The sequence below is a fragment of the Thamnophis elegans genome, chromosome 14, assembly GCF_009769535.1.
Source record: "Thamnophis elegans isolate rThaEle1 chromosome 14, rThaEle1.pri, whole genome shotgun sequence".
NCBI lineage: Eukaryota > Metazoa > Chordata > Lepidosauria > Squamata > Colubridae > Thamnophis > Thamnophis elegans.
The window spans coordinates 16569019-16596747 of NC_045554.1; positions in this window are offsets into that span (position 1 = coordinate 16569019).

Below are 27729 nucleotides of genomic sequence, written 5' to 3' on the forward strand. Positions count from 1 at the left end.
CTCCTTGGTTCTAGTGTACTTCTCTCCTTGATTGGTTTCCATCCATTGTTTCTTTTCCTGCCTTCAGGTGCTTTGGAGAATATATGGCATGTTAACAGAATAACTGAGTTGGAAGGGACCTTAGAGACCTTCTAGTTCAACCCCTCGATCAAGCAGGAGATCCTATACCATTCCAAACCAGTGAAGATCCAGTCTCTTCTTAAAAGCCTCCAGGGATGGAGCAACCACAACTTTTGAAGGCAATATGTTCCATTGATTAATTATTCTCACTATTAGGAAACACTGTGTTAGGACAAAGAGACATCTTCAAGAAAATGCAAAAGAATATATATGTGAATGTAGATTTCTTAAAGAGGCAAGAAGTTATTTTCATTGAGAAAATACAGGAGAATGTACAGGTTGTCCATACTTGTTCCGTGATCATTATAACTGGTCCTCATGTTTACGACAGTCACAGCATCTTGTGGTCTTACCTTTGTGGCCAGCTTCCTGCAAGCAAAGTCAATGGGGAAGGGAGCAAGACATTGCACAGGGGGACCACATGACATCCTTGCTTAAGGACCCCCAGTGATTCTTTTAACAACAGCAACTGGAAGTGCTGGAATTTCCATTGCTAAGTGACGTGATCACATGGCATCCCGTTTTATGATCACATGTCTTAAGAAATACCAGCCCCAATTACTATTGTTAAGTAAGACCATCTGGATTTATCTGCAATATTTCCCAAAAAGACAATGGGTTTAGTAAGGGTATTGGTAATTTGTTGTATCTTTCCTCTACTCCTACTCCTATTCCTTTCTTCCTCCTTCCCTCCCTCCTTCCTTCCTTCCTCATTCCTTCCCCCTTCTTTCCCCCTCCCTCCCTCCGATCTTCTCCCTTCCTTCCTTCTTCATTTCCCCTTCCTTCCCCCTTCTTTCCTTCTTTCCTTCCTTCTTTCCTTCCCCCCTTATTTCCCTTTCCTTCTTTCCTTCCCCTTCTTTCCTTCATTCTTTCCTTCCACCTTCCTTCCTTCCTTCCTTCTTCATTTCCCCTTCCTTCCCCCTTCTTTCCTTCAATCCTTCTTTCCTTCCCTCCTCCTTTCCCTTTCCTTCTTTCTTTCCCCCTTCTTTCCTTCTTTTCCTCCTTCTTTTCTTCCCTCTTCTATTCTTCCTTCCCCCTTCCTTCCTTCCTTCCTTCCTTCCTGTCTTTCCTTTTGTCTCCTCTGTCCCCCCCCCCCGTCTCTCTGTCTTTTAATTACTCATGCTGTGTGGTGGTCTCTCATGAGGAATAAGACACACAGGCAAGATGTCTCGGAATGAGAGCTCAGAACAGACTCTGAAAGCCCCTTTTATTCTTATTACACTCATTAGCATACAATGTTATCACTTAGGCAGCCAGAATTGCCTATGGCCAGTTATTTTTAGGATTCATTCATCCTGTTTTCCACATTCCCATGCACTTTCATTGTTTCGTGTACACTATGGCACATCCTGTGGGAGCAGGTCTCTGAAATTATTCCCACATCTCCTCCTTTTTTATATTATCAACGGAAACCTCCTCTAAGTTCAGATGGACCTTGGTTTCCATGGCCAGAGCGTCCGCCCTATTAGAGGGAAGAAGGGTTTTGCACTCTTGTAGCAGGGATGGGAGGCATTGGATACAACAACAAAGTAACACCAGCAATACAATGATGGTTATTACCACAGGGATCAATGATCTCAACCGGGAGCCATCAGGTAGCCAGGACCACAAAGCCCCCCATAAGTCGATGGTACCAGAGCTATCACTATGCAGGGGGTTGTTACGTACCAAGGACTCCATTTTTTCCACTGTGGCAGAAATATTAGGTTGATTATCATGAATGTAGATGCAACAATGTGAATGAATCAAAGCACAAACACCATCTTTTGAAGCCAAAATAATATCCAAAGCAAAACGCTTCTGCAATATGTTACACTACGTATTTCCCCCAGTTCCTGATTAATTAATTTTAGAGCAGTAATAGTTTCATTAAACATAACAACAGTCCAATTATTTAACAAATGCAAATCTCTATAATTCATTGCAACATCTAGTGGAGGGAGAACACCTCTAGAAAATTGAGTCCAGGATGATCCTCCCAACGTCAGGGGGGATTCGGAGAAGGTGTCTCGTTTATTTCGAATTCTTCCACTAGGTAATTCTTTCATAGCATATATAGCTGGGGCCAACAATCCCAACGTACATACGCCTTGCCAATTTCTTGGAGTCTGTCGGTAAGCCCTTCTACCACATATGAGGAGTTGGCAAACTGTACCATGGCCTGTATATCACTGCAAGCCCAGTATTTATTGACTCCATCTGGCGCTGTTGTATTGATGGCATTACAACAAGTAGCCAATCCATTCCACTGAATCAGAGTCTTACAATTAGTGTAGTTGCCAAGATATGTTGCATTCCTCCATCGGCCTGTGCTGGAAAAACAGTAATGAGCAGGTTCCTGCACACGGGTGGCTACAGCATATGTGATGTCGAGCAAACTTTGCGTTCTAGGCCAGGTAGCTTGTTTCCATCCTGTTTCATTAAAGGGAATAGCGTGTAACACCATGCCACCTTTGCTATCAGCCGGGATATGTAAGCACATCCAACAATTAGTTAAATTAAAAAGGTGTGAAACCTTCTTTAAGTCCTGTAAATAAGAATTGGGACCCCGGGACCCCAAGTCATGTGTACTACACCGAGGGAACGTCAGCAGGCACCATGTAAGGCTGAACACAGTGAGCAGGTGTCCAGATAATTTCACCATGGTCTTCAACTGCGGCGTAACCACGGCCCCAAGTAATGAGGGACGCAGGGCCTTTCCAGGATGGGTCCGGCAGACGTCGGTAGTACACTTGTGGACGTGGAGTGTCTTCAGGAGAAGCAGAAAAATGCCTGCTGGTGGCTGTGAGACCCGGGGTGCCAGTAACATTAAGAAAGTTGAGAGTGTAAAGAGTAAGATTTAAAACATTTTGTATTCCAGGTAAGCCGGGGTTAGATTTCCCCTTTATTTTTGGAGTGTGCAGCAAGAGCAGTTTTCAAAGTTTGATTAGCTCGTTCCACAATGGCTTGACCAGTGGAGTTATAAGGAATACCAAATTTATGGATAATGGACCAGCGATGGCAAAACGCCGCAAAGACGGAACTAGTGTAAGCCGGGCCATTATCAGTTTTCAACTCTGTTGGGTTACCCAAAATACAGAAAGTCCGAATGCAATTATTAATAACATGTTTGGTGGCCTCACCCCGTTGGGGGGTGACCATAATAAAGCCTGAATGGGTGTCAATGGAAACATGTAAATATTTCCAAGGGGCAAATGGCAAATATTGAGTCACATCTATTTGCCACAATTGACAACTTTGCGTCCCCTGAGGGTTGACACCTTGGGGAACTGCATGCGCTTGAAGGCTACAGGTAGGACATTATTGAATAATAGCTGATGCCTCCTGAGCTGAAAGGGAAAATTGTTTCATAAAAGCTTTTTTATTCTGAGGAAAATTCGCATGACTTTCCCATGGAATAATCGGGGAAAGGACTAAAATGGAGGAGGCTGCAGAAGCAGCTCCATCCGCCCGGGCATTGCCCTCTTGAAACATGCCCAGAAAAGGCAAGTGGCTACGAATATGGGTGGGGAAGAAGAGACAAACACGACGTTGCAAAAGGAGTTGGAGGGTAAGAAAAAGGCTCAGGAGAGAGTCGTCCAAAGAGGGAGAAACATAGGAATTAGGCAAAGAAATAAAAACACGATACACATAAAGGCTATCCAAATTAAAGGATAAATGGGGAAAAGTCTGAAAAGCCAAAATCGTAGCGGCAAGTTCAGCAGGTTGAGCAGAGGATTAAGGCGGGGTGATTTTTGTGTGCCAGGATCCATCCTGTTGCCACACACAAGAACCATATGTTTTTCCCCCATCCACAAAAAGCGTCAACGTATCCGAGAGAGGGGAGGTTACCAAGGAAGTAGACAGGGAAAGGGGAACGTTGAGGAAAAGTTGAAAACGGGGATCAGAAAGTAAATGACAAGACACAAAACCCAACCAATTGGCCAAGGAAAGTTGTAAGACATCAGATGTGGCCAAGAGGGGTTTCCAAACAGTAAGAGAAATGGGGACATACAAACCAGCAAGATCAAAACCAATAGGGCATTTAGCTCAAAAGCGAGCCTTATTTATTAAAAGTGCCATTAAATGAGGCTGGGAACTGATGGACTTACGTGGGGTATGAGGGAGGTGTAACCATTCTACAACGTAAACTTTTTTGTCATGGCATTGTATAAGCACCCCAGTGGGTAACGGAGGAGTAGCAAAGATTTCCAATGAGAGTGGGTGGTCTGGTAGGGCTCGATCCACCCAACGGGTGATCATTGCCTCATTTATTAAACTAAACACTTGCTCCTGAGCTGGAGTAAGAATTACAATAGAAGAGGGGCCTAAAGGTCCCTTTAATGCCATAAATAATGGGGCTAATTGTGTGGTGGTAAGAGCCAAAAATGGTCTTACAAAATTTATGGTGCCTAAAATTTGCTGCAAGGCAACCAAAGTCAAAGGTGAGGGTATTTTGATGGAGGGTACTACTGGAGATGAGTATGAGGCCAAAACCTTATGGCCTAAGTAGGAAAAAGGTTCATGGGTCTGAATCTTGTCTGGGGCTACTTGAAGACCAAACGTGGCCAATAATGTAACAAGCTCCGATAGCACAAGTTGTACTGTACCCTTTGGGCCAGGAGCCGCAACCAAAATGTAATCCATATAATGGTAAACCAAAAAGGTAGGATGAGATTTACAGAAAGGTTGTAATGCAAAATCCACAAAAGCCTAACACATAGTAGGGCCATTAAGCATTTCCTTTTGTACTCGGACTCAAACACCACATACTGGGTTCCATTAAGCAACATCCGAGCCAAATCTTTCCAATCCTGCGGTAGCAGTTGATAGGCACCCGCTAGAGAATTAAGAAGTTCCATAATCCTTTACCGCAGTTTTTAATTCTTTAATCATTACCAGAGGCACGGGTTCCCAGTCAAAAACAATACCTGCTTCTGTATTTTGGTATGTGACTGGAAACAATTCAGTATCCTGCAAATCGGAGGTGTCTAAACCTCCTTCTTTTATTGGTTTTTGATAAGCTCCTCTAATAATTCCTGGCTGTTGGGCGTGGCCAGAGGGGCTGTCAGCAGTAGTCTGACAGCACGCAGGTTGGGAAAGACCCTCAGGAGCTGTGGGTTTGCAAACCTGTATGTCTGGAGCAGGAGTTGTTAACATAACAGACATTGTTGGATAAGGAGGTGGATTCAACAACGGCTGATGAGGGGATTCAGCATGTGTCTGAATCAATGTATAGGCAATTTTCCACAGACAAAGAACATATGGGGGAGCCCTCGGAACTTGGTGGAGGACTGCACCAATTTTCCTCCATGTCTCAGCTTTTAAGGAACCATGTTCCGGATAAGATGGACAGTTAGCCCAAACATAGGCAAGCAATTTTACAGCCTCTGATTTAGAGAGAGGCTTGGTAATTTTTTGGTCTTGGCTGCTTAAAGATTTCTTCCTGCCTAACTGCCTAAGCTCTTCAACATGAACATTCTGAGCTGCAGACATTCCACCCCCCATACTTACGAATTAGAATCAGTCGTCAGCGACGTCGTCGGGTGCACCAAGCCTATTCCAGGCGGTAAGCAAAGGGTTAGCAGGGACGTATCCGTCGGCACAGGATCACGTTGGGGTCACCACGTGTTGTGGTCTCTCATGAGGAATAAGACACACAGGCAAGATGTCTCGGGATGAGAGCTCAGAACAGACTCTGAAAGCCCCTTTTATTCTTATTACACTCATTAGCATACAATGTTATCACTTAGGTGGCCAGAATTGCCTATGGCCAGTTATTTTTAGGATTCATTCATCCTGTTTTCCACATTCCCATGTGCTTTCATTGTTTCCTGTACACTATGGCACATCCTCTGGGAGCAGGTCTCTGAAATTATTCCCACAATGCTGAGTTTTATTGGTGATGAAAAATGAATTTTCCTCTGCAATGGAAGCTTGGTTCTATAAAATGCAACAATTTCTCAAAACATGTAACATTCATTTTCAGAACCCATGGAAGGGAAATGCTTTAATGCAGAAAGCCAGATCACACCCAAACTGAAGAGAAGAATTTTGAGGAAAAATTCCATATCCCACTGATGTCTAGTTCTATAAATCACACCTGAACGAAACATGCTGGTTTTAAATACGTGACTACTGGCTCTTTTCTCTTTTTAATTAAGCAGATCTAAAACCGGGTGGGGGGAAATGGTGCTAAAAACATTTTAATGGAGTTTATTCCTCCCCCTCCCTTAAAGACATTACAGGATACTCACCGTGTTCATTACTGCCAAATTGATGAAAACCGATAAACCGAAGATGGGGAGAAAGGAAGAAATGTCTTTAGATTCATTAAAGAGGAGAGGGGAAGATAATAAAATGAAATTTTGATACAGGAAAAGATTAAGCCAGCTTAAGGAATCGTTCAATATATGTATTGCGAGATGCATTTCATTAACTGTAATATGCAGCAGTTTGATAGTGGGATCCAATACACTTAAAAAAAACTTTGCATGCAGGGTTATGCTGACGCTTCAGTTCAATATGTTAATTGACAATAAATCCAGCTTGCCTATAAAAAGCACTTGGCTAGTCGTTTTCAAGATGGTCATGACTTTTTATGATGCGGAACTTTTAATTTACAGGGATGATAAAAATAGATTTACTTTCAGCCATTTATATCTGATTTAATTAGCTAATCAGCAATAAATCATCCACTATTGAAAAAGTAATTTAACAAAAAATGATAGTGTGCTGTCAGTTGGTCTTAAGTACGGAAGTCATTGGGATGCAAAATAATAATAATAATAATAATAATAATAATAATAATAATAATAATAACTCCGCCGTTGCCGGTCCCAAGCCCGGATGAGAAAGGAGGAAGGTTGGGATCAGGTTGGCATCTGGTCCCGTAAAAAAAAACCCTGCCAACCCATACAATATGGTGAAAAAAACGAATAAGAATTCCATACCGCATCGGTCGTCGCGCGGGTTAACAAGGGCCGCGGCGGATGTTGGGGTCCCTGGACATCCGTCGACAAGTGGGCTACAAGTGGACCAGCCAACAAAACGACAAAAATATAGTGCAGATGAAAACCGTGCCATAATGGCCTGTTACTACAACTCAGAGCCAGAAAAAAGAGGATATTTAAAGCGAATGTATGAATTATGGAAACAACAATATCCAGATTCAAATGTTACTGAACAACGACTAGCAGATCAAAGGCGATTTATTATACGGAATAAAGTGTTTAGTAAAGTTGAACATGAGGAAATTCAGGCAAATTGCAAAACCCAAAAAACAATATCACAAGCGGAAATAACTGATATTCAAGACACAACTAAAGACATTATAGTAGAACTCCCAGAAGAAGCTCTCGGGGAGGAAATAACATCACCACCACTAGAACCAGTTATCACTGAACCAACTGATGAACTAACTCAAAAACAAAAAGAATTGAAGGATAAGATCATGGAGCATTTTCTGCTTAATGAGGAAAGGCAACGTTTACCATCACTAAAAACTGTGCCTAAGAAAATTTTGGCCCCTATCATGAAAATGGTTAATGCAATGTTTTCAACAATTGAACCGGGATCCATCTTGGAAACAAACCAGTTAATGTACAGCGCAGCTGTAATAGTCACTAATGAACTAGGCATTAAAATTAAAGTACCTAGTCACACAACAGAAAAAGCATCAAAGCCAAAGTGGAAAATCTGTTTAGAACAAAAAATCAAAAAATTAAGGGCAGATGCTACTAACTTAAAAAACATGCATGAGCAACGGCTTAAAAACAACAAAATCATAGATCACCTAATCAGAAGATATAGATTGGATACAAGAAACATCAATGAAGCTGTAGAGATTGTAAAACAGCAGATAACAGCAACAGCTAGAAAAATTGAAAGATAGGAGGCACGAATCATCCAATATAAACAAAATCAGCAATTTCGATCAGACCAACGGCGTTTTTATCAAAGTCTTAATGTAAATGGTGACACCAAAAGTGAAAAACCAGAAAAACAGGCCACAGTTGAATTCTGGAAAGAATTGTGGGAAAATGCAAAGGACTACAACAAGGAAGCAAAGTGGATACATGACTTTGAGAAAAGCATTGGCAACAAACAAATGCAAGTATTAGGAATAACAACTGAGATGGTCAAAAATCGAGTAAAAAAGGTAAAGAATTGGACATCACCTGGAAAGGACCAATTACATGGTTTCTGGCTCAAATATCTGACCGGTTTACATGCAATATTGGCCAGGCAACTGAATGAAATTTTACAAAAGGGCCAAATTGATGAATAGTTGACAACTGGAAAAACATACTTGATTCAGAAAGATGCAACTAAAGGAACAACACCTGAAAACTACAGACCAATAACATGCTTGCCAACAACCTTCAAATTACTCACAGGCATTATTGCAGATAACATGATGGATTATTTGGAAACAAACAACATCTTGCCAGTAGAGCAAAAAGGCAACAAAAGAAGGAGCAGGGGCACAAAAGATCAGCTTCTAATTGATAAAATGATATTAGAAAATTGTAAGAACAGAAAAACGAACTTGAATATGGTCTGGATTGATTACAAAAAGGCATTTGACTCACTGCCACATAGTTGGATCATAAAATGCTTAGAAACAACTGGCATTAGCAAAAATATTACATCCTTTACTGAAAAGGCAATGAAACAATGGAGAACTGAGTTGGCAATAGGGAATGAGAGCTACGGAATGGTTAATATCAAGCGAGGAATTTTCCAGGGTGATTCACTTTCACCTCTTCTCTTCATCATCGCAATGATCCCACTATCAGTAATCTTAAAAAAAATGAAATTAGGCTACCAAACAGCCAAATAAGCTGAAAAAATTTCGCATTTACTATATATGGATGATTTGAAACTCTATGGAAAGTTAGAAATAGAAATCCAATCATTGACAAATACAGTCCGAGTATTCAGCACCGATATTTCAATGCAGTTTGGCATGGAAAAATGCGCCACTGTATCCATAAAAAGGGGCAAAATCACTGCATGTGAAGGAATTGAAATGCCCAATGGCCAACTAATTAAATGCAAAGAAAATGAAGCCTACAAATACTTAGGCATTCTGCAGTTGGATAACATCAAGCATGGAGAAGTAAAAACTATTGTCAGGCGAGAGTACACCAACAGAGTTAGGAAAATTTTGAAATCTAAATTGAATGGTGGAAATACAATCAAGGCCATAAATACCTGGGCAATACCAGTTATAAGATACACAGCTGGCATAGTTAACTGGACACAAGCTGATTTGGACCTTTTGGACCGAAAAACCAGGAAACTAATGACAATGCACTACAGTTTACATCCACGTGGTGATACTGATAGACTATATCTGCCCCGAAAATCAGGTGGCAGAGGATTATTACAAGTGAAGCAAACAGTTGAAGAAGAAAAACATGCACTGGCTGATTATTTAAAAGAAAGTCAAGAACATCTATTAATCGAAGTAAAGAACAAAAATCTACTGAAGGCCCAACAGACAAAACAAGAATACAGAAAAGATGTGATAAAATCAAGAATGGAGAGTTGGCAGAACAAAGCACTGCATGGTCAATTTCTGAAAAAATAAAAGATAAAGTGGACAGTGAACAAACTTGGTTATGGTTAAAAACAGGTACATTAAAGAAAGAAACAGAGTCACTAATCCTGGCTGCGCAAGAACAAGCTATCCGCACAAATGCCATTAAGGCCAAAATTGAAAAATCCTCTGATGATGCCAAATGCAGACTTTGCAAAGAAGCTGATGAAACTGTTGTTCACATACTCAGCTGCTGTAAAAAAATCGCGCAGACTGATTATAAATTGCGGCACAATTCAGTAGCACAAATGATCCATTGGAATTTGTGCAAAAATTATAATATTAAAACAGCAGCAAACTGGTGGGAACATCAGCCTGAAAAAGTCACCGAAAATCAGATGGTCAAGATCTTGTGGGATTTCCGTATACAAACCGACAAAATACTGGCGCATAATACACCAGACATCACACTGGTTGAGAAAAATAAGGTCACAATCATAGACATCGCAATACCAGGTGATAGCAGGGTCGCCGAGAAGGAACATGAAAAAATCGCAAGATACCAGGACTTAAAAATCGAAATTCAACGACTATGGCACAAACCAGCAGTGGTAATTCCAGTGGTAATTGGCACACTGGGTGCTATTCCAAAAGCACTGGAATTACATTTAAAACAGTTAAAAATTGACAAAATCACCATCAGTCAAATGCAAAAAGCCGCACTGCTTGGATCTGCACGCATATTACAAAAATACGTTACGACGTCCTAGGCCCCTGGGTGGGGCCCGACTAGTAACCAATGCAAAACAACTGGCCGCTGTGATACAATTGTATAATAATAATAATAATAATAATAATAATAACAACAACAACAACAACAACAACAACAAAAACAACAACTCCGCCGTTGCCGGTCCCAAGCCTGGATGAGAAAGGAGGAGGGTTGGGGTCAGGTTGGCATCTGGTGCCGTAAAAAAAAAAAAAACGCCAACCCATACAATATGGTGAAAAAAACAAATAAGAATTCCATACCACATCGGTCATCGCGCGGGTTAACAAGGGCCGCGGCGGATGTTGGGGTCCCTGGACATCCGTCAACAAGTGGGCTACAAGTGGACCAGCCAACAAAATGACAAAAATATAGTGCAGATGAAAACCGTGCCATAATGGCCTGTTACTACAACTCAGAGCCAGAAAAAAGAGGCTATTTAAAGCGAATGTATGAATTATGGAAACAACAATATCCAGATTCAAATGTTAGTGAATAACGACTAGCAGATCAAAGGCGATTTATTATACGGAATAAACTGTTTAGTGAAGTTGAACATGAGGAAATTCAGGCAAATTGCAAAACCCAAAAAACAATATCACAAGCGGAAATAACTGATATTCAAGACACAACTAAAGACATTATAGTAGAACTCCCAGAAGAAGCTCTCGGGGAGGAAATAACATCACCACCACTAGAACCAGTTATCACTGAACCAACTGATGAACTAACTCAAAAACAAAAAGAATTGAAGGATAAGATCATGGAGCATTTTCTGCTTAATGAGGAAAGGCAACGTTTACCATCACTAAAAACTGTGCCTAAGAAAATTTTGGCCCCTATCATGAAAATGGTTAATGCAATGTTTTCAACAATTGAACCGGGATCCATCTTGGAAACAAACCAGTTAATGTACAGCGCAGCTGTAATAGTCACTAATGAACTAGGCATTAAAATTAAAGTACCTAGTCACACAACAGAAAAAGCATCAAAGCCAAAGTGGAAAATCTGTTTAGAACAAAAAATCAAAAAATTAAGGGCAGATGCTACTAACTTAAAAAACATGCATGAGCAACGGCTTAAAAACAACAAAATCATAGATCACCTAATCAGAAGATATAGATTGGATACAAGAAACATCAATGAAGCTGTAGAGATTGTAAAACAGCAGATAACAGCAACAGCTAGAAAAATTGAAAGATAGGAGGCACGAATCATCCAATATAAACAAAATCAGCAATTTCGATCAGACCAACGGCGTTTTTATCAAAGTCTTAATGTAAATGGTGACACCAAAAGTGAAAAACCAGAAAAACAGGCCACAGTTGAATTCTGGAAAGAATTGTGGGAAAATGCAAAGGACTACAACAAGGAAGCAAAGTGGATACATGACTTTGAGAAAAGCATTGGCAACAAACAAATGCAAGTATTAGGAATAACAACTGAGATGGTCAAAAATCGAGTAAAAAAGGTAAAGAATTGGACATCACCTGGAAAGGACCAATTACATGGTTTCTGGCTCAAATATCTGACCGGTTTACATGCAATATTGGCCAGGCAACTGAATGAAATTTTACAAAAGGGCCAAATTGATGAATAGTTGACAACTGGAAAAACATACTTGATTCAGAAAGATGCAACTAAAGGAACAACACCTGAAAACTACAGACCAATAACATGCTTGCCAACAACCTTCAAATTACTCACAGGCATTATTGCAGATAACATGATGGATTATTTGGAAACAAACAACATCTTGCCAGTAGAGCAAAAAGGCAACAAAAGAAGGAGCAGGGGCACAAAAGATCAGCTTCTAATTGATAAAATGATATTAGAAAATTGTAAGAACAGAAAAACGAACTTGAATATGGTCTGGATTGATTACAAAAAGGCATTTGACTCACTGCCACATAGTTGGATCATAAAATGCTTAGAAACAACTGGCATTAGCAAAAATATTAGCAGTGATAATTCCAGTGGTAATTGGCACACTGGGTGCTATACCAAAAGCACTGGAATTACATTTAAAACAGTTAAAAATTGACAAAATCACCATCAGTCAAATGCAAAAAGCCGCACTGATTGGATCTGCACGCATATTACGAAAATACGTTACGACGTCCTAGGCCCCTGGGTGGGGCCCGACTAGTAACCAATGCCAAATCCGGCGAAACAACTGGCTGCTGTGATACAATTGTATAATAATAATAATAATAATAATAATAATAATAATAATAATAACAACAACAACAACAACAACAACAACAATAATAATTCCATCTTTCCTCTTTTTCTTCCAAAAAGAGAAAGAGAGAAAGAAATTATCCAAATTCTTCTGCTTAATAAAGCAGAAGAAAGTATAAATCCCAAAAGCTGGCAAATGCATGAAGGCAATCTTACATTTCAGAAAAAAAGGGGAGGAAATTTATTTTTAGAAGCCAGAAATAATCACTTGTCTTATATACCACTTCACAGTATTTATAGAACTCTTTAAGTGGTTTACAAAGTCAGCCTCTTGCCCCCAACAATCTGGCTCCACATTTTACCCACCTCGGAAGGATGGAAGGATGGATCAACCTTGGACCAGTTAGGATTGAACTCCTGTCCATGGGCAGAGTCACCTGCAATACTGCATTCCAACCACTGCACCACCAGGGCTCATGGCTGGTAAAAAAGCTGTTTTCTTAACAGCTACATTCACAAAATGCACTAGACATGAGCTTCACGTATCTATCTGTATTATCTGTCTATCTGTCTATCTGTCTGTCTGTCTGTCTGTCTGTCTGTCTATCTATCTATCTATCTATCTATCTATCTATCTATCATCTTTATCATCTACCTATCTTCTATCTATCTATCTATCTATCTATCTATCTATCTATCTATCTATCATCTATATCATCTACTTATCTTCTATCTATCTCTCATCTAAATATATATCTATGTATCTTACCTACCTACTTACCGTGTTTCCAAGAAAATAAGACAGGGTCTTATTTTCTTTTGACCCCCAAAATAAGCGTTTGGCCTTATATTTGGGGAGGTCTTATTATTTTTGAGGTGCAGGAGACAGTGAGCGTGGTCACCTCATGGCTGCTGTTCTGCTGCAATATTTTCAGGGAGGGCTTATTTTTTGGGGAGGCCTTGTTTTAGTGCATGTGCTCAAAAGCCCAATTGAGCTTATTATCCAGGGAGGTCTTATTTTCAGGGAAACAGGGTATCTATTTATCTATCTATCATCTATCTATCATCCATCTATCTCTATCTCTCACCTATCTATCTCTGACTCTTTATCTATCTCTGTCATCCATCCATCCATCCATCCATCTATCATCTATCTATCTATCTATCTATCTATCTATCTATCTATCTATCTATCTATCTATCTATCTATATCTATCTAGTCATCAGATTTAGAAATTGCCCATCTAAAAAATGTACATCTATAGTCACAAACTGCAATATTCTAAAGTTTATTTCATTTCCTAGATCTACCTCTGTGAATACTTCTAATTAAATTCATTTCTGTCTAGTGTTAGAACACAAAATCTCAAATGCTAGCACTTCCAAGAAGCCACCAAAAGACTCAGATTCAGGAAAATCAGGTCCTCAAGCAAAGAGAAAGTTTCAAATAGCAATATGTGCCCAAGAACTCCTCCACTAGTAACAATCTTCTCTTCCTCATCCAGGATCAAAGCAGCTGCATTCATGCTGTGTCAAGCATCTCTTAAATGAGAACCGTGAACTGCGGTCTTCAAGCTCTACTTAAGCTTTGAGGATGGCTATTCAAAAAGGGATAAGAAGATGATATACCTGGTGGACTCACCTGTGTTGTAGGGGTTGAAGCAAGGCTTGGATGACCACATGTCCCAGGTTCTTATAGGAGGAGATTTCTGCTTTGGACAGCAATGAATAACTAGCAAAAAACAAGTGTTTAATTGGAACAATACAACTACCGTGATATCCCAAATGAGAAAAATTATGATGGAGTCACAGGATTTAATTATTGTTTACCTCACTGAAGATGAAACATGCATCTCTAATTTTCCCTGATCCCCATAGATAGTTCTCAAATTATGACCATAATGGAGCGTGTCAATCATGGTCATAACTTGTGATGGTCATAAATAGAAAATGACGGAAGGGAAGGGAAGAAGGAAGGAGGAGAGGAAGGAAGGAAGGGAGGAGAGGGGAGGAGAAAGGAAAGGAAAGGAGGAAGGAAGGAAGGAAGGAAGGAAGGAAGGAAGGAAGGAAGGAAGGAAGGAAGGAAGGAAGAGGAAGGCAGGAGAGGAGAAAGGAAAGGAAAGGAAAGGAGGAAGGAAAGAAGGAAGGGGAAGGGAGGGGAGGAGAGGAGAAAGGAAGGGAAAGGAGGAAGGAAGGAAGATCTTCATGGCTTCCTGGGACAAAAACGGGGTGTGCTCCATGCTTCCCCCACCCCCGTGCATGCCTGCACTGCTACAGGTGTTATGTCTGCCTTGTATGCAGCTTTATTTCTCCGTAGCATTCATCTCCATTGTTCCCTGATGCATTTCCTGCCTCTCTAGGATTTACCTCCATCTGCTCCTGTGAGGCACTTCCTTTTCCTGTTGGATGCATATAGTTATATTCTCTCTTTTTTCTAAAAAAAATATTGAATAAACATTGAAAACATTGAACGTAGAGCGAATTTTCTGGCTTTGTCATTTCCATATGCTCTATTTCCAATGTTTTTAATATTTATTCACTATTTTTTAAAAAAAAAGAGAGAATATAACTATATGCATCTATTAACATAACAACAAATACAGTTTCTACTTATCGTACATAGCTACATCAATCTTATTAACACATCCCTTATCCTCCTTTACATATTTATCTACGTATTATCCAGTTCCAATTTTACAATCCTTGAAATATTTTGTTCGGACTCCTTTTCCTCATTTCCAACCATGGATACATTTTCTTTCAAATGTCATAATATCCTGTCTCTATTTTTGATACATAGTTATATTCTTGATGGCTTGTACAGAGTTTTGCAGAGACCTGAGAGCCAGAGAGGTGCGTGGACATGCTTGGTGGAGCTCAGCTGGGCACGACGACTCACATGCCAGCAGAGAGGCCTCCCAGATGGCATGTATGCATAGGTTCCCCATCATGGATTTATACCATTCTGACAAAGGCTGCCCAACATCTTCTTAAAAACTTCCAGTGTTGGAGCATTCACAACTTCTGGAGGCAAGTTGTTCCACTGATTAATCATTCTCGCTATTAGGAAATTCTCCTTAGTTCTAGCTTGCTTCTCTCCTTGATTAGTTTCCACCCATTGCTTCTTGTTCTACCCTCAGGTGCCCTGTACCCTCAGGGATTCACATTGTTTAACATTGTTGCCCACCAATCCATCTAAATAGAATAGAATAGAATAGAATAGAATAGAATAGAATAGAATAGAATAGAATAGAATAGAATAGAATAGAATAGAATAACAGAGTTGGAAGGGACCTTGGAGGTCTTCTAGTCCCCCTGCCTAGACAGAAAAGCCTACACCACTTCAGATAAATACAGGTCCAACATCTTCTTAAAAAGTCCAGTGTTGGAGCATTCACAAGTTCTGGAGGCAAGTTGTTCCATTGATTAATTGTTCTCACTGTCAGGAAATTTCTCCTTATTTCTGGATTGCTTCTCTCATTGATTAGTTTCCACCCATTGCTTCTTGTGCTGCCCTCAGGTGCTTTGGAGAATAGCTTGACTCCAGTGGTGGGTTTCAATTTTTTTTAGAACCCCTTCTGTAGGTGTGGCCTGCTTTGTGGGAGTGGCTTGCCGGCCATGTGACCAGATGGAAGTGGCTTGCTGGCTATGTGACTGGGTGGGCGTGGCCAACTTGTAAAATGTGGTGAAACTCACTTAACAACGCTCTTGCTTAGCAACCAAAATGTTGGCTCAGAAACTCTGGCATTTGAAGCATGCATGTCTTAAAGCTGTCAAGTTGCAAGACCCTTGCACTCCTAACCCTTTAGAAAAAAATACCCAGGGGTGTTCAAATTTGACAGCTTTAAGACTTGTGGACTTCAACTCCCAGAATTCCTCCTCTCGCTCTTCATCTTGATGATGTCCGGATGGGCAAGGGGAGGAAGCTGGAACAGGTTCTAAATGGCACTGTAGATTTGTGGAACCTCTTCTATAGAAGAGGTTAGAACTGGCAGGAACCCACCCCTGCTTGACTTCCTCTTCTTTGGAGCAGCCCCTGAGATATTGGAACACTGCTATCATATCTCCCCTGGTTCTTCTTTTCATCAAACTAGACATTCCCAGTTCCTGCAACCGTTCTTCATATGTTTTAGCCTCCAGTCCCCTCATCATCTTTGTTGCTCTTCTCTGCACACTTTCCAGAGTCTCAACATCTTTTTTTCTATCATCGTGACCAAAACTGAATGCAGTATTCCAGTGCAGTGTGTGTGTGTGTGTGTGTGTGTGTGTGTTTGTGTGTGTGTTTTCAGTCCATTCAGTCAATTTAACTCATATCAAGACTGACCAAATTGCTGGAGAAGACTCCTGCGAATCCCTTAGACTGCAAGGCCATCAAACCGGTCAGTCCTAGAAGAGATCAACCCTGACTGCTCTTTAGAAGGCCAGATCCTGAAGAGGAATAGCAATAGCAGTTAGACATATACCGCTTCATAGGGCTTTCAGCCCTCTCTAAGCAGTTTACAGAGTCAGCTTATTGCCCCCAACAACAATCCGGGTCCTCATTTTACCCACCTCGGAAGGATGGAAGGCTGAGTCAACCCTGAACCAGTGAGATTTGAACAGCCGAACTGCAGAACTGCAGTCAGCTGAAGTAGCCTGCAGTGCTGCATTTAACCACTGCGTCACCTCGGCTACTCAAAGACTTTGGCCACCTAATGAGAAGGAAGGACTCCCTGGAGAAGAGCCTCATGCTGGATATGATGGAGGGCAGAAGAAGAAGGGGATGGCAGAGAATGAAGTGGCTGGATGGAGTCATGGAATCAGTCGGCGTGAGCTTAAATGGACTCCAGGGGATGGTAAAGGACAGGAAGGCTTGGAGGAACATTGTCCATGGGGTCACAATGGGCCGGACATGACTTCGCAACTAACAACAACAAATCAAGACTGCATCCTTCTCTCACCCTTATTTTTCTCCAAACTTAAAACAGCAACATGCAGGCAACATTTGCATATGTTTCTGCTTATAGAATAAGCAGCTTAACTTCCTATCAAATTCAATATTCTTTTGGAAAGGAGAGGGGGTGGGAACCCACACAGCTCTTTATTTGCAGAAGAAGAAGACAAAGAATATAGGTATTATTTCCCCGAGAACTTCCTTCACAATAATTTTAGCTTGGAGAGGCTTGTTTATTTGCTCGTGGTTCCCCCCCCCCCCAACATTTTATCTTAAGTGAACAGAGGGCTTTGCTCCAGTTCATCCTTTCCCCTTCTGATGATTTTGTGACAGCATTTGAACCTCATTTGTAGCTCCTGTTCCTGTAATCCTTGCACAGTTTAATTCCTCTTCTGTGTCTCTGGTTTATCTCATGCCACTTTTTATCCAAAAATTTAAATCTCATGTTTCTTCTTGAGCTACCAAGCATGTTTGCTATTATGGCATAATTTGTTTAAAAAAAAAATCTTTAAGACTCTGTCCTAACTTTAGAATTGCTGGCAAATACCACCACAGCAAGATTTGGAAAACAAGACTTTGCCAGATAGGAGAAATACAGTCCTACTTTATGCCCAATTTGGAACAATTCTCTGGATAACTGCAACGCTTGTCAGGAAGACTTTGAATTCAAGTAATGCTATGTCCAAACCTTAATCTTCCATTGCTCAGCCAAATGTTTTCTTCCCTCCACAAAAGAAACTTCTGGTTCTTAACCTCATTCACAGGGAGCTTGAATATTTCTTTTGCAAATCTCCATTTTGGTAGCATTTTCCTGATGGTTTTATTATGGGTAGGACAAGATCCTTCTGGCTTCTGTTACATACTGTAGATGCCGCTCGATCTCTGGGGGAGATGAGCAATTCGAAATTGGGATAAATAAATAAGTAAACAAACAAGTAAATAAACAAACAGGCAGGCAAATAAATAACTGAGATAATAAATAAATAAATAAATAAATAAATAAATAAATAAATAACTGCTCAATAAATAAATAAATAGACAGACAAATAAATGTGATAAATAAGTAAATAAATAACTTGGCTCAAAAATAAATAAATAACTATAATAATTATATAAATAAATATGTGTTCAAAAATAAATAAATAAAAATGATAAATAAATGAATAGACAGGCAGATGGACAGACAAACAAATAAATGTGATAAATAAATAAATAAGTGCTCAATAAATAAATAAATAACTGCAATAGATAGATAGATAGATAGATAGATAGATAGATAGATAGATAGATAGATAGATAGAAAGATAGATAGATAGATAGATAGATAGATAGATGATAGATAGACAGACAGACAGACAGACAGACAGACAAATAAATAGCCAATATTTCCCTGATTAGCTATAAAAATTTAAAAACTGCAGCCTTCTGCCCTCCCAGAAAAAATAATACTTTGGGGATTTCTGAGGTAAAAGACAAATGTACTGAGATAAGAAAAAAATGGTAGAATGAACACTTATATGCCAAATATACAGACCAGTTGTGTCAAACATGGGGTGCCAGAGACAATTTACTATATAAATTACATGAAATATTTGAAGAGTTTTCAGAAAGAGGGGGGAGGGAGGGAGAAAAAGAGAGAGAGGGAGGGAGAGGGAGAAAGAAAGAAGGAAGGAAGGAAGGAAGGAAGGAAGGAAGGAAGGAAGGAAGGAAGGAAAATGAATTAACTGCTTTCAAACAAGCTCTGGAGTCAAATGGGAGACCACTATAAAATTTCATGGCTGTACATTAAGCAGATACAACTAAACACAAAAAGAAGAGAACGGCAAACTGTTTTCATAACCCAGTCGAGCAAATTGGACATATCCATAAAGTCACAATGAATCAAACTCAAGTTGAAATAGTTTATTTATTTAATTGTTTGTGATAGCCAAATTGTTGGGGTTTTTTAGTTACGACAAACGTGCACCTAGGAAATGCATTTTTAACCAAGTTGATTTATGTCAACTTTTTTTCTGATCTGAAGCTCTCCAGTTTTGGGGGCTCAGTTTTCTGAATCTCTAGCCAGGGTTTGGGGTTCTGATTTTGCTGCTACCATTTATAGAAGTTGGACCTAAACCTCTCAGGTGGTTATCAGATTCAGATAATTCTTGACTTATGACCACAATAAGGGGCGTAGTGGCTCAGTGGTTAAGACACTGAGCTTGTTGATCAGAAAGGTTGGCAGTTCAGTGGTTTGAATCCCTAGCGTCTTGTAACAGAGTGAGCTCCTGTTATTATCCCAGCTTCTGCCAACCTAGCAGTTCAAAAGCACGTAAAAAATGCAGGTAGAAAAATAGGGACCACCTTTGGTGGGAAGGTAACAGTGTTCCGTGCACCTTCAGCTTTTAGTCATGCCGGCCACATGACCATGGAGACGTCTTCAGATAACACTGGCTCTTCGGCTTTGGAACAGAGATGAACACCGCCCCCTAGAGTCAGGAACGACTAGCACATATGTGCAAGGGGAACCTTTACCTTTACCTTAGGACCACAAGTGAAACCTGAATTCCTATTTCTAAGCAATGTGGTTGTTAAAGAAGTCATCATGTCACTTCACCTGATTTGACAATTATTTTACCACATTTTTTTAATGAATCACATGCTCATTAAGTGAAAAGACTGGATAGCCATTTGTCTAAAATGATATAGGGTCTCCTGCTTGAGCAGGGGATTGGACTAGAGGTCTTCCAAGATCCCCTCCAACTCTGTTCTGAATAATGCCCATGTATTAACAAATAAAATAAAAGGCAGAACTAAAATAAAATGCAAATCATATTTTTATGCCACCCGTAAAAATTCTCAATTGCACTGCTTTGTTCCAACAGAGAGTTGTGCAATAAGGAATATCTGGGTTCTGACTACACATGAAATATGCTGTTTTAATGCAAAGATTCCAATAGGCTATTCGTCTAATGTGCTGCTGTCCAAGATATTGATCTCTCTCTTTCTTATACAGTTGACATTCAAATAATATATGTGCTATTCTCTCTCCCTCCCTCCCTCCAAATACAAGCACATTTGTTATAAGGCACTTGGTTGAGCCTTCCATATTCAACTGTTGGGTCCCACTGCTTGAGTAAACACACACACACGCAAGAAGTTTGTGCTGTTCTGTGTTCAAATATATGATTCCCTGCTATGCAATCCCTTCTCCCCAGGGGCTAAGGGGAGACCCCATCTTCACTTCAAAAAGATGTGAAAACTTTCTTTCTCTGAATAGCATTAGCACTTATATGCCACTTCACAGTGCTTTACAGCCCTCTCTAAGCATTTTCAGAGTCAGCCTGTTGCCCTCAACAATCTGGGTCCTCATTTGACCCACCTCAGAAAGATGGAAGGCTGAGTCAACCTTGAGTTGGTCAGAATCGAACTGCTGGCAGTCAGCAGAGTTAGGCTGGAGTACTGCATTTTAACCGCTGGGAAGGAAGGAAAGAAGGAAGGAAGGAAGGAAGGAAGGAAGGAAGGAAGGAAGGAAGGAAGGAAGGAAAAGAGCAATAGCACTTAGACTTATATACCACTTCACAGGGCTTCACGGTCCTCTCTAAGCGGTTTACAGAGTCAGCCTATCCCCCCCCCCCCCCAAAAAAAAAATCTAGGTCCTGATTTTACTGACCTCGGAAAGGTGGAAGGTTGAGTCAACCTTGGGATGGCCAGAATCGATCTGCCAAACTGCTGACAGCCGTTGATCAGCAAAAGTAGCCTGCAGCACAGCACTCTAACCACTGAGCCCCTGCAGCTCTTAGGTGGAGCAGGTGGTGGGAGCAGCTGGGCTCCCTTTGCAATCACCTTATTGTTTTTCTGCAAACAGCCTTGAGTTGTGAAGAAATAGAGCAGTATAAAAGTGGGGAATGGGATAAATGAGAAGTGCTGTGTTCTGTCTGTCACTGGAAGAATTTCGTCCGGTAGAAAGTACCCTTTCATTTCATCTGCAAATATTCAGAATATTCGTAAAAGTACTGCCATCCCTTTGCTCGGGGGGGGGGGGGGTATTTGCACAATGCTTCCTGAAGGCCCCAGTTTGCAACTCATTCTTCTTGGACTCCCATAGCTCCTGCTTGAGTTACTAACAATCCTGCTTAGCTAAGGAATAGGGCTTAGCTCCATAAAGAGCACAATTCTCTCCCTTGGGTGAGCTGCGTTGGGTACTAATTTGAGAGAGTTGGAACTAAGTTGTCACCCATTTTTCTTGGTTGATTTGGAGGTTTACTGACATGAGTAGGAAAATGTGATTTTATGTAACAGGAGAAGGGGGGAGATGACAGGATAGTGAACTGCTTAGTTTTCTCGCATCGGTGGATGTCACTTTATCAAATTTGCTGTGAATTTCCCATCATCAGAAGATGTAAGGCTGGGTCTCGGCAGCAGGGAGGGGGAAATTAACAATCAATAGCTTCCTTTGAAAAGGGAACCAAGGGAAATGTGTTAAACAAATGTTTTGGACTTCTTTTTGTAAACACAACCTTCCTGGGTGTTGGATGCAATGTTCTGCTTTGTTATCTGATCTTTATCAGCTAGGGAAAACAGGGAGAGATATCTCTTATTAATAAACGGAAAGTCTCCTGTATAGATCTGCAGATGCTGATAGAACAGCAGACGTTTGCTGAAAGATGTGAAAAAATGGTTGTGGGTAAGACTGACTCTCTTGATGCCTTTTCACAAAGCCTTGAAGAAATGGTTTGTCAGGGATCTTGGGGTCCCTATTTGGAGCCATTTAAGTGACTTGTCTGATTGTGTTATCCCTACCATGGGTGAAAGCTTGGGGGTTTAAACTTTGAATTTTTAAATTGATTTTTAATGTTGTACACTATCTGGAGTTTCTGTACAAGAGATGAGCAGCTACATATATCTGATGATGATGATGAAGATAGATAGATAGATAGATAGATAGATAGATAGATAGATAGATAGATAGATAGACAGACAGACAGACAGACAGACATAAATAAAGATAGATGAATGACAGATAGAGAGAGAGATGGATACTTAGATAAGAAATAGATGGAAGATAGGTAAATGATAAAGATAGATAAATAGACAGATAGACAATGGATACAGATGAGAGAGAGATAGGTAGAAGATAGGTAGATGATAGAGATAGATGGATAATAGATAGATGATAGTGGATAGTGGATAGACGATAGATGGAGGGAGGGAGAGACAGACAGACAGACGTAAGCTTAGGGTGATTTATTGTGATTTAGTTCAAAGATATCTAAGCCCTAATTTTTTTATTTTTTATCTTTTTGCCTTCTACTTTTGGCAGCCCTGGAACCATTTAAGAGGTTTTCAAGATTGGTTAGTAAAAGGAGAAAGATTGAAACAGAAGAGAAACTAGATTTTTTTTCTGCTAGCAGACCATTCCATAGAATTATCTAGAACAGGGGTGTCAAGCTCACATCATCACGGCGGCATCACATGACATATTGGGACTTTGTTTCCCTTTGCTAAACCAGACGTGGGCATGGCCAGCACGTGACCCATCTGTTCTATGGGCCAGGAGTTTGACAGCCCTAATCTAGGAGGAATGTCCATTATTTTTTGTTCAATTTTGTCATAACAGGGCTCGGGGTTTAATTCTGGAGGGGCTAACTTAGAATAGTATATTTGAAGCTTGGCTATGCATTGTTATGTATGCCAGTCATTTGATGCTTTTCATTCTTTACAGCATTTTTTTTGTTTAAATTTATTGCATACTGGGGAATTGGTTTTTCTAAAGAAATAAGTATTTTCTTTGCAAAGAAATAAATAATGAATGAGTCGTAACCGGGGAAAAAACAGAATAAAGAAATAGGTGCAGCTCTTCTTAATATCTCAAGATACACAGCTAACTTTGGTGAGCTGTATTTACTGCTGCATCTAATCTGGAAAAAGAAAACTATTTCAGTCCAATTAACAGATACATTATTCTATATTCCTTCCCTTAAAAAGGCCTGTGAAATTCTTGGCGCTCTCTGAGGATTGGTTAAAATTTTTCGCAGACATTTGATTACCTGACTATGTAACAATATTGGTGTTAGTAAATGTGGGTTTGCTCCCTGTTTATATGTAACAGCTTGCCTAGCCAGTGTTGTTGGGGACATGGTTTTCTCCTTGATAGTTCCTTAATTAGGGTATTGCTTTCTGCTTAATTATTGTCTGATGTTAGTTCCTTTTTATCACAGTACTAGCTGATAACCCATCGTTGCCCAGGTATTTATTTATAGAGGGAAAATGTTCAGAGCAAAAGTAATTTATAATGTTGTATTTCCCCCCTTACCAGAAGGACCCCCCCCTGTGGAGTACTATGAAGCCATTACCATGGTAACTGCACTGTGCTATACAGTAGAAGCCATATTATGGCAGTACAGTAGAAGCTATTTTAAGGCACAACAGGCTATATCTAAATAGAACAGACAGACAGACAGAGAGATGATAGATAGATAGATAGATAGATAGATAGATAGATAGATAGATGATAGATAGATAGATAGATAATTGAAATCCATATATCTTAAAATTGCCAAGTTTAAGAAATGCTGTTTACTACCAGAAGAGGATTTCCATTAAATTGATCTGATTATCAAGGCAATGGGCTGACGAGAGATGTTAAGAGCTCAGTAGTCATACCTTTGTACAACAAAGTCAGGAACCAGTGATTCAGTGTTCTCAGGCTCACATAAACAGGTTCTTTTTGTGTAGCCTTTCTCTCCCCCCCCCAAAAAAAAAAATTGCCCTCCAGGACACCTGAATAGAAAGAGTTGATAAGAAGAGGGTGTAGCATGTGCATTACATCATGCACAGCTGCAGTGAGGCAAATTCCTTGTTATGGGATTACTTCAGACTAGGGGTGGGTTGCTGCCAGCATTACTGCCGGTGTGTGTGCAATTTTGTGCGAGTCTGCCCGCTTCGCTCATATGCATGCCAGAGATGAGCTCTGCGCGCATCACAGTTGCTCAAAAATAGATCTGTGGATGCGCAGAACTTTTAAAAAGGGGGAAAAACATGCCACCCCGACTGGAAAACCGGTTCAGAAGCATGGCAGGTCTGGGTCACTGCCGGTTCCGGCAACCCAGGCTGGAAAACCTTTAATGGTTCGGCGGAACTGGGCTGAATCAGTAAGAACACACCTCTGCTTCAGACCCTTGGACATTTGATTTACTATATATGTATTTGAATTGATTTGCTGCCCAACTCCAAAGGACTATGGGTGGTGTACAAAACTGGAAAATTCATAAAAGCAGATAAAACATTAAACCCAATTGATAACCGGACTAAAATAAATTTTGTAGGCTCGAAAAAATGGAGCCCTAAAAAATCAATAGTATACCTCTTTATCTTTAACTAGATTAACTAACAATAGCAACAGCACTTAGATGTATATACCGCTTCACAGTGCTTTACAACCCTCTCTAAGTGGTTTACAGAGTCAGCCTCTTGCCCCCAACAATCTGGATCCTCAATTTTACTCACCTCGAAAGGATGGAAGGCCGAGCGAACCTTGAGCCTGGTGAGATTCGAACTGCCAAATCGCACTCAGCAGAAGTAGCCTGCAGTACTGCCCTCTAACCACTGCACCACCATGACTCTAGATCTTTATCACCCAGTTTCTTCTGACTTTTTACCAACACTCTGAGAATTAATGCTTTCCTCAATCTTTTGATCTCTTTCACGATGATGATGAGGCCTCGGTGAGTCAAGCTGAGATTTCCCTCCCCTCCATTCAATTCTACTCAGTGAGAGACATCTCTTGACGCCCCAAATTCGAAAGCAACTGCTTGTCTTCCCCCTCTATTAGAATGGGGAGGCTCCTTTCTGCAACCTTGTCTTTCCTCATTCCATTTCAAGGTACTAATCATGACATTTAAAGTGCTCCATGTCTTAGGCCCAGGGTACCTGTGAGACCACCTACTGCCACCGGTAGCCTCCCACCATCCAGTGCGATCCCACAGAGTTGGCCTTCTCAGGGTGCTGTCGGCCAGACAGTGTCGGCTAGCAACCCCCAGGGGGAGAGCCTTCTCTGTGGGAGCGCCTTCCCTCTGGAATGAGCTGCCCCCGGAGCTTTGTATAATCCCCGACCTCCGGTCCTTCTGACGCGCCCTAAAAAGTTGGCTTTTCCAGCAAGCCAGCCTGGCCTGAACAAAACAAAATAAATGATTGATTATTGTTAATTTTAATTGAATTTTTTTAAAAATGTTATTGTTAATCTTAATTGGGTTTGTTTTTTGGATATTCTATTTAATTTTTTTTAACTTTTGTAATATGTTTTTTTTTTAATGTTGTACACTGCCCTGTGTCCTTGGGAGAAGGGCGGCATATAAATTCAATAAACCAAACCAAACCATTTGTAAAGAATTCTCCCACCAGCCCACCCACCCCCACCCCCCCCACACAAAAGGATGTTGACATCGGCTACAGCAGCCAGACAAAGGCTGAACTGGGGAATAATTCACCACTCAGGCGAAGGTTTTACCCCCGGAGTCTGACAGGATCGGTTTCTGTAGAATTGCCCATTCAGCACAACTTGAGGTGAAGAACCGTGACTTCAAAATTCTGGACTCATTTTCCTTAGGGCTGCTTTCAGTCCCACTTTTCATCCAGCCCAAGAGAGTTTTGCTGCCTAAATTTGTGACAGTCTAGGAAGCTAACACAAATCAACCAAGAAATAAACGAGAATGTCTTTCTCAGTAAGTGGGGAAATGATGTGTTAGTGGGTTTATTTTGCCTCTCTAACACTAGACTCTGGTTTTGCAGAACCATATTTAATCAGGCTAAGAAGTGGTGGATGTCCCAATTATAAATGAATAAACCCTCTTGTTCCTTGCAACATATAAAACCCCACTAACTTTGGTTAAAACTAACCAAGTTTAGAAGGTGGCTCAGTGGCTAAGATGCTGAGCTTGTCCATCAGAAAGGTTGGCAGTTCAGTGATTCAAATCCCTAGTGCTGCGTAAGAGTAAGCTCTCTTTACTTGTTCCAGCTTCTTCCAACCTAGCAGTTCGAAAGCACATAAAAATGCAAGTAGAAAAATAGGAACCACCTTTGGTGGGAAGATAACAGCATTTCATGTGTCTTGGGCGTTTAGTCATGCCGGCCACATGACCACAGAGATGTCTTTGGACAGTGCTGGCTCTTCGGTTTTGAAACTGAGATGAGCACTGCCCCGTAGATTCAGGAACAACTAGCACATATGTATGAGGGAAAACTTTACCTTTCACCAAGTTTAGGAAGTTGTTTGAATACAGATGCTAGTTTTGTTAGTGAACTGGTGAAGCCTATCATCCCAAAAGTGTTTCTTCAAAAGGAAACTGGACTTTGTTTTTCCTTTAAGACGTTTCGCTTCTCATCCAAGAAGCTTCTTCAATTCTGAAGAACACAACAGAGCTTAATAGAATTGAAGAAGCTTCTTGGATGAAAAGCGAAAAATGTTCAAGGAAAAGAAAAATTCCTTTTGAAAAAGCATCTTTGGGACAACCATGACCTGGATGACTCAAACCCTCCACAGACAACTGGCGGATGGGCTTTCAAAACATGGGAAGTTGGGTTGATTTGAACCTTTGCGCATAGTATGTTGTATGAACCCAGGTTGGCAAATGAGCTTTGGATTCAATGTGCAAACCCACCAAATTGAGTGTGATGTGCAAACTCTGACAGTGGGACATCTTTGAAGTATCAGCCAAGCTTCTCCAAAATCATCACCAAGACCACAGTGTGCAGCCCAATGGAGATTGTGTCTGATATGAAATCCTGTTCAGTGCCAATCAGGTGATCTAGGGCAGGTGTGGGCAAACTTAAACACTCAAAGAGTCATTTGGACCCATTTCCCACAGAAAAGAAAACACAGGGAGCCACAAAGTTCCTAACCGGAAGCCCCCTGTTCAATTCTGGAGCTGACTGGAAGTTCAGTTCCCCCACCATAGAGTCTCCTCCTAGCATGGTGTACTTTTTCCTCTACCTGTTATAACTGAAAGCCCTATCAATTGTGGAGACAACTGGAAAACCCTCCCCTTGCCGTAGAGTCTTCTCCTGGCGCACTGTGCTTCGCCCCCCTCCTCCACTGGAAACTCTTCTCAAAATTATGGCGCCGACCGGTGACAGAGCTGCAGCAGAGAGAAGCAAAAGGCACATGCGGCTCCAGAACCACAGTTTGCTGACCCCTGATCTAGGAAAATAGCTGCAAAC